Source organism: Erpetoichthys calabaricus, chromosome 8 (genome assembly GCF_900747795.2).
Source record: "Erpetoichthys calabaricus chromosome 8, fErpCal1.3, whole genome shotgun sequence".
Taxonomy (NCBI): Eukaryota; Metazoa; Chordata; class Cladistia; order Polypteriformes; family Polypteridae; genus Erpetoichthys; species Erpetoichthys calabaricus.
In genome coordinates, this window is record NC_041401.2 from 40215105 (window position 1) to 40228379 (window position 13275).

Consider the following 13275-nt stretch of genomic DNA (forward strand, 5'->3'; position numbering starts at 1 on the left):
TACTGCAGAGGTGCTACTGGCACCACAAAGCATTTGCACCACAGTTTATTTCACAGAGTTTTTTCAGTGAATATAACAATTGTCACACACATGTGCATGGGAGGCAGCTGAAGGGCTCAGAAAGGGATAAGTCCATGTCAGACCAGGGGGTGGCAGAGTGCACTGATCCTTCCTCTTTTTCATTGGCAAACCAACCACGGGAAATGGACACAAGGACGTCACTTCCAGTTCCGACGCTGAGGACGTCACTTCTGGTTACAGGCCTGGGGATGTTACTTCCAGTTCCTGTCCCAATGACATCACTTCCCCTGCCTGCCTGGCTTTAAAACTGCTATGTTTGCCTGTCCTTTATGTTCTATTGTTGGAATGAAGTCAGTTGAGACTTGTTGTTCATTGAACCAAACTTTCATCTTTGGCAGCCTATTTCAAGTATACAGGCGGCTTCCCCCTAAGCTTTTCCTGTGTTTGTCAAATCCTTTCACCGAATATATAAGAAATTTGACAAATGAGAGGAGACCGTCAAGTTAATTTGTTTAGCTAAGAGTGAAGCTTTCCCAGTATCTTTTTAAAGGTTGTCAGGGTTTCTACCTCAGTTGCATGGCTCAGTAATTTATCTCACATTCCCACATAAAGATTTTTTGCATAAAGATGTCCATCTTTGTTTCAGTGTTAAATACTGTTCCCTTTAATTTCCACTGGGGTCCTCATGTATGTGATTTAATTAGAGGAAAGAGATGGAGATGTGTAAATCCAGTGAAGAGTATGGATTAGAAGAGTTTAAATGATTCGAAAGAACATGCATGGACTCACTGATATGAAAAATAAATAAATGAATATCTTTAACCCATCCAGTAATATAAAAAGTCCTATAAAAATCTAATAATTTAGTAAATGCTCTTAAATATGCACTTAAAATATACTTATATAATGTTAAAATGGATTTTCAAAAATTCATGTAAATAAATTATGTATCTAAAATATCTTAAAACATGAGGATGGCAACAAAAGGGCCCCTATTGCAAAAATAATAAATTGCACTTTCAAACAGATTTTAAAAAATGCTTAAAATATATATCTAAATTATCAGCAAGCATTAAGGTAAGTGAATAAGAGGATGAGCATAAAATTAATCATTAAAAAACATTTCAGATGAGGTATTTTTTTAAAAGGTAATAAATTGGGCTAAAAGGAAGATTCCTTAAAATGATTAGAGCCCTAGGAAGAATGCTTACCCTTGTGGCCCTGTCTCCTAAAATTTAGGGTTAAAAACTGGTTAAGATATAGAGGGGAGTGATGTAAAGGGGATGGGGCAGGCAGTGGGTGAGAACTTGGGTACAATCCCAAGCTGTAAAAACCCAAAGTAAACTAACTGGATTGCCAGTTCCTGAGTCAGTTGTGAAGGTTGGTCTGGAATCCAACGCAACTCGAAAGATGGATTAAGGACCGGCCTAATGTAAGTCAGAATGTGCTTATTCAATACTGGAATTTGTTATATAACTAATGATCTGTGGATATTTGGATTTGAGGACTAGAAATTGAGTAATGTAGAAGATACAGATGTAAAATATGAAATGTAACATTTAATGAAATGACCTGATATAATGCTTTTATTTTTTCCAGTAATGAATCAATATACTCTGTGACCTGTAGGGGCCACCACTGAACCCCTCCAAACCCTCAAACACACCAACACCAACACAAATCCCAATACCTTCACAGAGATTATTCCTTTAAGCACTTACACAAGCCCAATTACTTTGTGACTCCTTTGATAGAAGTCTGGGAGTACTTCCGGTAGCAGGGCGTAGACCATGGGAAGCACTTCTGGGTCAGACGGAAGCTTCCCAAATAGGAGCGCTTCTTTCAACAGTGCCCTCTGGTGGCACTCATGGACCCCAACAGCATCGCCCTTCAAGACTACAGGTCCCATGATACCAATTTCCATTTACTTATTTGGCTGACACCTACTGTATATCCAAGGCGACTTACAACATTTATGATACAATTTGTGACATTTCTTTTTGGTTTTCCAGTTGGAGCACAAGGAGGTTAAGTGACTTACTCACAGTCACACAGTGTCAGTAGCAGGATTTGAATCCACAACCTGATGGTTTGAAGTGCAAAGCCTTAAACACTGCAACACACTATCCTGGAGTATCCAAATTGAGAATTACTGCCACCTCTTGTGTTGTGAGATAACCTGTCCAGGTCCATTCATTACACCCCAATTTCCCCGACTAGGAGAGTAATCATTAGCCATCTTGCCTGTGTTGCTTCTTTCATTGCACCATCCTTCCATTACGGCCTCTTGGCTGGGTAAGGAAGCATTCTCCAACCCAGTGGGACTCTGGTCCTTCCATGTTGCCATTCAGAAGTCAAAAAGCACAGCATAAAAAAAGACTTTGGATACTTCTGTATGGGGTGACTACTTTTGTAATATTGGAATAAAATGTAATCTAGCTTCCGGAAATATTTTCATCTGCATCTCCTCAGAGAGGACAGAACTGCCTTGTGAATATTGAACCGTATAGACCAATGACAACAATGGAGTGAAGGATAGATATTTAGGGTGATAAACAGTAAATGAGGATTAAAGTATTGTAAGTAAGTGGTGTGGTGTGATGGGAGGATCAGATTTTCAGCATCTGATAACTTTTCCTTAAAACAGATGCCATTAATCATTCCTTCTCCATCCACCTTTTGTTTTGTTACATTTCCCTTGTTGCCTGGTTTGATTTAATCAGTACGACACTCTTATACAGTCAGATCTGTAACAGAAGATGAAATTTGTTTATTGGATCTGACAGTACTATTATGGGCATTGGTGCCAGTCTTGTTCTCCCGGGCAGTTTGTTAATTTACTGCAGCCTGCGACTTGTAAGGAATCGAAATCTGACAGAGTTAAAATTTACCTGTTTGGGGCCGGGGGCCTGGATCTCATTAATGGGCCATGTAGATTGACCAGATGTTGTTGGTTTTTGTTGTTCTACAGCGGCTATATGGATGTTCTCCCTCTGCTCACATGGTTTCCTCCAGTCTTCAAATTAATTTTTTTCCAACAGTTCACCACACATATCTAGATAGAGCTAGCGTGAGTGAACATGTGAAAGAGTGTGTCCTGCTCGGTACTGCTGGCTTTGGCTCAAGTTTCTGGTCACCTTGTCCTAGTTTATTATCTTAATGAGAGCTATGAATGTTAATTTACCCGGTGACACTTGTAATAAATTGAGTATAAGGTGAAAGCATCACCACAGTTCCAGTGAAAATGGTTGTGTTTTGCTGAAGACTATTAAACCACAGGGTTGCTGGTTCAATTTGATGGCTTCTAACCAGCATGTCTTCCAATTTTAAAAAGTTAGTAAACAATTTTATTGTACCCTGACCTTGGATATAGGCGTCAGCCAAATGTGCAATAATAATGTTATTAATAATAAAATCCTGTGACAACAAAAACATATAGAGAAACTGAATAAAGAAGTATAACCAAAAAACCATTGGCACACACACTATGGCTAAATGGGCTGTGAAAACACAGCAAATAATGGCAAAAACATGTTAAATGGAAAAGGGACCCCTTATATGTTACCATTATAAATGAACATGAAAGCAAGTAATAAATTTCTAAGTGTTAAAGATAATTAAAGATGCATGGTACTGTGATGTGGCTGGGACTAAAATGTGTCACTGTTACTGCGAGTTGCCAATAAAACAGAAAAAGGGAATAAAATGAAACCTACAGCCGTGCAAACCTTTCAATAGATTCTTTAAAGCTTGACAACTTTGTTTGATAAATAGGAAAGTGCATCACTCAAAAAGGGAAAAACTCACTTAAATTATATTAACTTTTGAGATCTCCCGAGATCCTGAAGAGGGCGAGCTGTCCACAGCCCAGCGCTTCCACGCCACTGCCGACACACACCTGTTTGCCAGATGTTTAAGAGGCAAAACTAAATATGGTTTGGGAGAGTTTTACGGATATATTTGCAACATTTGGTCCTTATGTATCTTTTCTTTTTGATTATTTATATTGCAGAATACAAAATTCTAATTTGACCTATAGAAAACCTTGCCTGGGTGTTCCAGAAATTTTTAAATGTTTTTTTTTTTTTTTTACTTTTGGTTGTCAGACAGACATTTTAAAATATAACATAAAAAATAATACTCTCTAACTGCTTAATCTAATTCAGGGTTTTCAGGGCCACAGAGCTTATCCCAGCAGCACTCGGCACAAGGCAGGAAACAGCCCAGTCCACTGTGGGGCCCACCTACACACACCCATAGTCATACAGGATAGATCTAAAATCACTGCACATGTTTGGTGAGAAACTTGAGAAAGAGCCACACAGCCATGTATACACTCTACACAAAACAACCTGCATTAGGTTTTTTTCCAGAATTTTTTGGCACTTTGCTTCATTCATTTAATCTTTACAAGTCTCCCATGGCCTGCTGCAGAGAAGCATCCCTACAGTAATACCATACGTCATGGTGGAGAAGGTGTGTTTTTTAAAATAATAATGCGCTGTGTTCAATCATGAAGTTTAGTCTAATGGCCAAGCAGCTCAGTTTTGGTCTCATCAGACCATACAACCTTCTTCCAGTTGACTTCAGAGCCTCTCATGTACCTTCTGGGAAACCTCTAACTGAGACATCATGTGCATTTTTTAACAGTCTCTCTCTTTGCCACTCTTCCATGAAGCTGCAATTAGTGAAGTACCAAGGCAACAGTTGTTGTATGCATAATCTCTCCAGTCTCAGTCCCTGTAGCTTGTCACGCCTTCAGAGTTCTCAGAGGTCTCTTGCTGGCCACCCTCACTGGTCTGCTTTTTGCACAAACCCTCAGTTTTTGTGGACGGCCTGCTCAAGGCAAATTTTACATACAAGTATTAGGTACAAAACATAGATTTCTATCAACTTTTGGGCTATTTCCGCTAACTGGAAGTGGTTCTTTTTTATTCATGTGGCTGCAGAGTCCGATTTATTCAACTTTAATAGTAATTGTTCAATTTATTATTAATTTGATTTAATTTGTTATTGATGGTTCTTTAATGTACATAATACAAAAATATAATCATTGTCTTGCCATTTACTCCTAAAATATCCATCCCCATATCTGAGTATACAAGAAAATCTACAGGAGACCACTCCCGATTTTTTAATAGTGTCTTTCTCTTGCAACTCTCCCATAAAGCTGTGATTGTTGGAGCACCTGGACAATATCTGTTGTTTGGCCAGTCTTTCTATTCTCATCTACTGTAGATTTTAACTCCTTCAGATTCCTCATAGGTCTCTTGGTGGCTACCCTCACTTTTTTTGCTTTTTGCACAAATCCTCAGTTTTTGTGGATGGCCTGCTCAAGGCAAATTTATAGCTGTGTCAAACTCTTTACCCTTCTTAATGATTGATCACCGAGCTTCATGGTGGGATGATGTGTTGTTCATAATGTGTATTAAAACATGGTGTTTACTCTCATGGCCAAAGAGTTCAATTTTAGTCTCATCAGACCATAGACCAGAGTCTCCCATGTGTCTTCTAACATTCTCTAGCAGAGATGGCATGTGTGTATTTTGTTTAATAGTGTCTTTCTCTTGTGACTCTCCCAAAAAGCTGTGATTGGTGGAGCACCTGGACAATAGCTATTGTTTGGTCAGTCTTTCCAATCTCATTCACTGTAGCTTGTAACCTCTTCAGAGTTCTCATAGGTCTCTTGGTGGCCTCTTCACTAGTCTTCTTCATGCATGATTGCTTAGTTTTTGTAGATGGCCTTCTCTGGGTAGTTACCGTATTTTGTGCCGTACTCTTTCCATTCCTTAATGATTGGATTAACTGAACTCCAAGGGATATTCAGTAACTTGGATATTTTTTGACAGAGTTGCTTGGAGTATTTGTTTGTTTTCATTGTGTAGGTTAGGCCACCATACTGGCTCACCACAAACTGGACCTTCCAGATAAGGTGCATTTATACTACAGTCAATTTAAACCCCTCAACTACAGACAGGTGATCTCTATTGGACTAATTATGGGATTTCTAAAACCAATTGGCTACACCAGTGATGATTTAAGTGTGTCATGTTAAAGGCGGTGAAGACTGATGACAACTGATGTCAACTATTTTGTATTTTAGATTTGTTGCTAATCTAGACCACTCTGCAGAGATAATCTACTGTCACTTTGATGTTATTAAAGAGTCCTATTCTGCTGATTTTTGTCAAAAGAGACAAATTAAATCCATTGTGATTCATAAGATGTTGTGTAGTAAGAAAATGTAAAAACTTCCAAGAGGGTGAATACTTTTTATAGACACCATAGTTATTTGTTTCATCTGTTTGAAGAGGAACTTGTGCATCCTTGAACTAAAGAGCATAGACTGCTCTGACAAGCTAAGGCAACTGTCTTGAACATTGAATGTCACAGCTTAAAGCTGACAAAGGTTTTGAAAATTCTGAAAGTCACTGATCACAAATTGCCTAGTAGACATCTTTTAATTAAATTTCTATACATTAATATTCTAAATGGCTTACCTAGTTCAGAATTGCAGGGATCCAGTATCTATCTTAGCAGCATTGGGTGCATTGTGAAACCAATGTCAAATAAGTTTTCAGTCCATTAATGGGTACATTCAGTGTTGCCAGTTACCATATTAAAACTCTCCTATTTGGGTGAGGAAGGAAAATTGGAGTATCCCTGGTCCCATCCATTTTCCAAACGCACTTTATCCTGACGCAGGGTCACTGGGAAGCTGGAATCCATCCCAGTAAGCAAGGCCCCAAGGCAGGAACAATCCCAGAACAGTGCAGCAGTTCATTACAGGATGAACATTCAAACCACAGGCACATACTCCAGGGGCCAATTTAACATCAACAACCCAGAAGAAACCCACTTGTATATAGGAAGAACATGTAAACTCCACACAAGTAAAGACCTGTGATGTGAACCCTGGTCTGTTAGGTGCAAGGTTTCGGAGAGAACATATTAATTCCATACAACCTTGACAATCATTATGAAGTATACTGGGACAGCTTAGCTTTTAGATAAACAAATGATCTTGATGGACTAAATGGTCTCATCTCATTTGTCAAACTTCTTATGTTCTTATATAACCAGTTAACTGACCCAGGCACTGTGAGGAAGCAACACTAAACAATGCAATACGCTTAACAATAGTATTATTAATAAGTTTAGGGCTTTACAAAATATGCTTATACAAAAGCCCAATGCTGAACTTAAAAACAGAGTGTGCCTCATACATAGAAAAACACCCAAATGTATGCATAGCAAGGACTACGTGCTCGACTGCAAATGACCTTTGTCCATGCATGCAGAGGACCCCTGTCTAATTACATGTGGTCATGTCTGAGCAGGTTAGACTGTTTACAGTTTCATTATTTACCAGAGGAGGACTCAATTATAACAGCTACTGATCGCTCAATTGTCTATCTCACAGATGTCAAAAGAATGCTACAGAACAGATTTGGGAGTTGGAATCCCCATAAATACTCCTGTTCCTCCATCCTGTCCTTTACAGAATGACAGCATCTTGAATGCATGGTCCTCTCCACTAGACAACTCTGGAGTTTTACTTCAATTCTTTTTGCATCAGGTTCAGTGGGTGTGCATCTTCCGTAAATGTACCAAACACCAAAGCTGATCAACGGTTACCAATCCCACTTCAACTATTGACAGTACTCCAATTGTTATGGGCATCTTGCTTTTGTGTCCTTCATATCTGGCTACACGTTTCTGACCAGACAACCTGCAGTATTTACATCCTTCCATTAGTGATTATGTTTTTAGTGCCTGCCTTCTACTCCAGAATTTCCTTGTAAGGCATGTACATTTTTAAAAGGAAACTGGTTCCTGATTTATTTAATGCACATTTTGTTTTGAAAAACTAATGACAAGTTATGATCGCTTAGCGTTATTTGTCACTTAAGATTAGCCTTACCTAATTCTGGGGCTTGGTTAAGGCCTGATGATTGTTAGTTATGTCATGATATAACACCATATAATCAAAAAAGGGTGTACTTACTTTTTCACATGACTATATATGGGTGTGAATGCAAACAGCTTTCCAATTAATAAATGGAAAAAATAATAATTTGGAAAAAAAAACTGTATATTTAAAAGAAGTTCAAACTTAGTTCACATCTGTATTCTTCGGCACACCCGGATATCAGGCAGAATGACACAATTAGTACCATTCACCATATTTTATCCCCTGTGTATGACTTCTTGGGAATCATGCGGCTGTGTGTGTTGTTTTATTGTAAGTTCAGTTTAGTTCACTATGCACTTGGCACAACAGAAACATTAAAGCCACTGCCTGGGGCTTAACCGAGAGACCGCTTCATTGCTTCACCTATAATTAAAAAAAGGAATCGCAAAGTGTCGAAGGCAGTAGCAATTAGGATAGCGATTTCATTCTAATCATGTGCTTTGATTGGATGTACACTACTTTTGCTATGCACAGAGAAGGCACATTTTTGGATTTGATGCATAGAGTGTGTAGTTAGTGCAATCGGTAGCCATTTTTTAGTATTGCATCTGACATACAGTTGACATAACAGCTTTCAGCAACAACACTCAAAAATTAAGATTTGAAGATGAATGAAACAATATTTTGATAGCTCACCTCTACTGTGTACTCATGGAGAAGTGAAAATATCATTGTGAGAAAACTAATTAGTACCAATAGTTTCAAAACACCAGGGACTATGGGTTCTACACTCCTCCAAAGTGATGTGAGTGAAAGGCATCAACAGGATTGATTGTATCGGTGCGCCGTGATTTTCACACTTGACGCAGCTGTAGAAAAGAACACAGGTACAGTAAACCCAAATGTGTGAACAAGATTTTAGTATTCCTTGCCTTCCACCCCAAAAATTGCAAAATCCCCTCAGAAACAAATCGTAATGCCAGTTTCATAAAACTATATGCCAATCAAAGATTGCCTGTTTCACTCATTGCTAGCCATGAAAATGTCAAACAGGTTTAATTGTGTTGCCTGTCGTGGAGCTGGGCTCCAGTGTGTAAGAGCTGACAGCCAATGAGTGTTCAGCTGAAAGAGCAACAAGTACAATGCCTAAAACAGAGAAAATCTACAAGAAGAACAGTGAAGGGCAGTAGCAGCCTCAACACCTGAAGTCAAATGGATGTTCTGGACCGCACAAACAGATCTGGAATCATCGCAAATGTCTATACAATGTCTAGTCTTTGTTGTACAATGACAGAGCTGATAAAGAGAACAGATACTTCACATTGATTCACTGCCAAAACGTGTCAGCCTGGTGATAACGTTTGCAGCAGAACAAGAAATTTAAAACTGAAAGTTATTAGAAAGTCGTAAAATCTGTCATTCCTAGTCATGTAACCTGACCTCCTTAAAGCAATGACATCCATCAACTGCAGTCATCAAGTGTGCTTTCCGACTCCTTCTTACTTAACCTAACATGGCAGAAACCAAATCTGCACTGGATATCAGTCTGTCATGGAACACGCTCACCCAAAACGGACCAACTTAGAGTTGCCAATAAACCAAACATGGCAGGAGCTTGCTCTGGTCTGGATGCCAGTCTGTCAAAGGACACAGTCTCCCCTCAGGTCTGTATGCACACAAACAAAGTCAATTTAGAGCCATCAGTTAATTTAAATTGGCAAAAACCATTCCCAGGACAGGACTCTAGCTCACCACAAAGCACACTGGGCTAAATGTAATTGAGCAGGAACCAAAGGTAAGGTCATGGGGATCGTACATTTATATACATACACATGCTCAGCCAATCCACACTCCATTAGCCTTCAATCTGTCAATATGGGAAGCAACTGGGGTATTTAAACAAACCCTCAACAAACATAGGGAAGTAACTGAGTCATGATTTGAACCCAGGTCACTAACTACTGTGTCACTATGCCATCCACATTTATTGAACTGAAAAAGCATGTCTTGCTAGCAGCACAGAGTCAAAATTTAAGATATCCCCACAATAAGTAAATAAATATGTATATTTTTTTAAATAGAATTACGCAGGCGGCTATACATTGGAAAACACATTTTCATGCAGCTGCCTCTGGTTTCTTTAAGTCAATGTGCAAAAACATACTATTTCTTGTCAAGTTTCATCTTTTGTGGTGTTGGGTTTGGGGTGGAGTTAGGAACCGTAAATAACAATGAATGGACAGTCAACGGCAAGTGCCCACAAGTATAGTGCTGCAGATGTGTGTGCGCGTGAGGGTGTATGCAGAAATACACAGATGCACATACCCAAATGACATGATTTTGCATTTAGGGCTTTGCAGTCCAGGAAACATTCTTGACGTTCATCTGCATATGTGCCTTTGGACAGAGATCCAAGAATCGTGGGATTCCTCTCGCCAAGTGTTCATGGTTTGGGGCAAGCAAGGACACTGTCATCTCCAAAGTAATTACACTAGAGTACACATTAAGAGCCACTGGAAGCCTATGACTAGAAGGAGGGCACCAGATGGATACTTTATTCTGTTTTCTGTTTCCCATGCACCAAGGGGAGGTTTTTTTTGGGGGGGTGTAGGGGGTCCATAGCATGCCAGTTACTGAAGTCCCAAAAATCATAGCTCTGGAGATTTGGGACCTCACAAGGAGGGTTAGTTGCCTCATATGAACTTCTCCCAGTGTATCAACTCCCATCTGGCAATAAAAAGAAGTATGGTGTAGAAGCTCGGTGACACGTCTTCTGATATAGCAAGTCTACTACAGTTGTCTTATTAGGCTTAGGCTGGCCATTAATAGAGTTTTGACAGCTACTGCACTTTTAGATTGTTATAACATCCATTTCGCTGCATCTCGGAAAGAGTTGAAGTTCTTTGCATTTCATGTGCTGGCCCAGTGGCTAAGCATTACCACCTTAGCCTTGGGTTCAAACATGACTCAACTGTTGTCTGTCTAGCTTTCATGTTCTGCCTGTGTCTATGTGGGTTTTACTTTACCAGTCTGGTTTTTAATTTCATATCCTGAAACATATTGGATGAGGTCAATTGGTGACTCTATCTGGCCCAGTGTGTGGGCGAGTGTACACTGCAATGGACTGGTAAACCAGCTTTCCATCTCCACCACAAAGATTTGAAGGTTAGTTTAATCTGTCATGTGGGTTTGTGTATCCTGTCATTGAAGGGAGTTTTCCAGTGTTGGTTCTTGTCTTTTGCCCAGTGATGCCAGGAATGGAGGAGAATGACATGAATTATTACTGGCACACTTTTGGCCTTCCAAAAGTATTCACCCTCCTTGGTGTTTGTCCTGTTTTGTTGCATATTCATCTGGAATTAAAATGGATTTTTGGGGGGTTAGCACTACACAATGTACCTACCACTTTGAAGGTGAAAAATATTTCTCATTGTGACACAAACAATAATTAAGACAAAAAAACAGAAATCATGAGCGTGCATTGGTTTTCAGCCCCTCAAAATCAGTACTTTGTAGAGCCATGTTCTGCTGCAATTACAGCTGCAAGTCTCTTGGTGAATGTCTCCGTTAGCTTAGCACATCTCACCACTGGGACTTTCGCCCATTCCTCAAGGCAAAATTGCTTTAACTTCTCCAAGTTCGATGGTGTATAGCAATCTTCAAGTCATGTCACAGATTCATAATTGGATTGAGGTCTGGGCTTTGAGTAGGCCATTCCAAGACATTTAAATGTCTGCTTTTAAATCACTCCAGTGTAGTTTTAGCAATATATTTAAGGTCATTGTCCTACTGAAACCTTCATCCCAGTCTCAAATCTCTGGCAGACCAAAACAAGTTTTCCTCAAGGATTGACTTGCATTTAGTGCAGTCCATCTTTCCTTCAATTGTGACCAATTTTCCTGCCCCTGACGATGAAAAACATCCCCACAGCATGATGCTGCCACCACCAACCATGTTTCACTGTGGGAATGGTGTTCTCGGGGTGATGGGAAGTGTTGGGTTTGCACCACCCATCATTTCCCATGATGGCCAAAACCTTCAATTTTAGTCTCATTGGACCTTCTTCCATATGTTTGGGGGAGTCCATCATATACTGTTGGGCAAACTCCAAATGTATTTTCTTCTTTTTTTTCCTTCAAGCAATGACCATTTTCTGGCCACTCTTCCATAAAGTCCAGCTGTGTGGAATGTACAGCTTAAGGTTGTCCTATGGACTCCCACCTCCACCGTGGATCTTTACAGCTCCCTCAGTGTTATCTTTGGTGTCTTTGTTGCATCTCTGATCAATGCATTGCCTGCTTAATCGGTGAGTTTTGGTGCGTGGTCTTTTCTTGTCAAGTTTGTAGGGGTGCCATATTCTTTCCATTTTGTTATAAGGATTTCATGGTCTTCGGTGGGATTTTCAAGGTTTGGGATATTTTTTTATAGCCCATCCTGATCTATACTTCTCCACAATGTTGCCTCTGTGTTGTTTGGAGTGCTCCACGTTCTTCATGTTGCTTGCTTAATAGTGTGGCAGAATGACGGGCCTTTCAGAACAGGTCTATTGATACATCTATTTAGACATCATGTGACAATTCATGTGACACTTTCATTGCACAGAGTTGGACCCTAATCAACTAATTATGTCACCTCTGAATTTAATTGGCTGGACCAGATCTTCTTTAGGGGTTTCTGTTCCGGTCATATATATTATCACATGCCTCAGAATGGATAACAGTTTTTTGAAAGACCTCAGTCATCCTTCACAGTCATTTCTCTGCTCTGTACTCATGGCACGAGATTCAGAGACAAGTTTTTTCCATACACTATGGGGTCACCCAGCTTGAGATGTGCATGACTGCTTTTTATGTTCTTGCACATACATTAGTTATATAAATATATAATACTAGCTGTGTGTGGTCTACGGGACAAAAAACCACCGGAAGACACCCTAGCAGTTTTACTATAGTCGTGAACTTGGAGAGGCGTCAGCTAACTCAGAATTACCCAGTGCAGAGGATGTATGCTTGCTGCCCTACTGGCTTGGTACCATTCCACAAAAAAAGAACCCACAATTGTCTTTGAAATACTTGAAACTAACAAAACTAATAGACACCCATCTTTGTTTCTTCCATAGTTAACAAAAATCAGACTTTGCTTTACAGTTTTGATTCAGCAGAATATGTTAAATAATAACTAAAATGAAAATAGCATGGACAAAAATGATGGGACCCTTAACCTGATATTTTGTTGCACAACCTTTAGAGGCAATCACTGCAAACAAGCAATTCCTGGAGCTCTCTTCTTCTCTCTTCTTCTTCCTCTCTCTTCTGTACCAGTCAACACAAAGTTTCGTA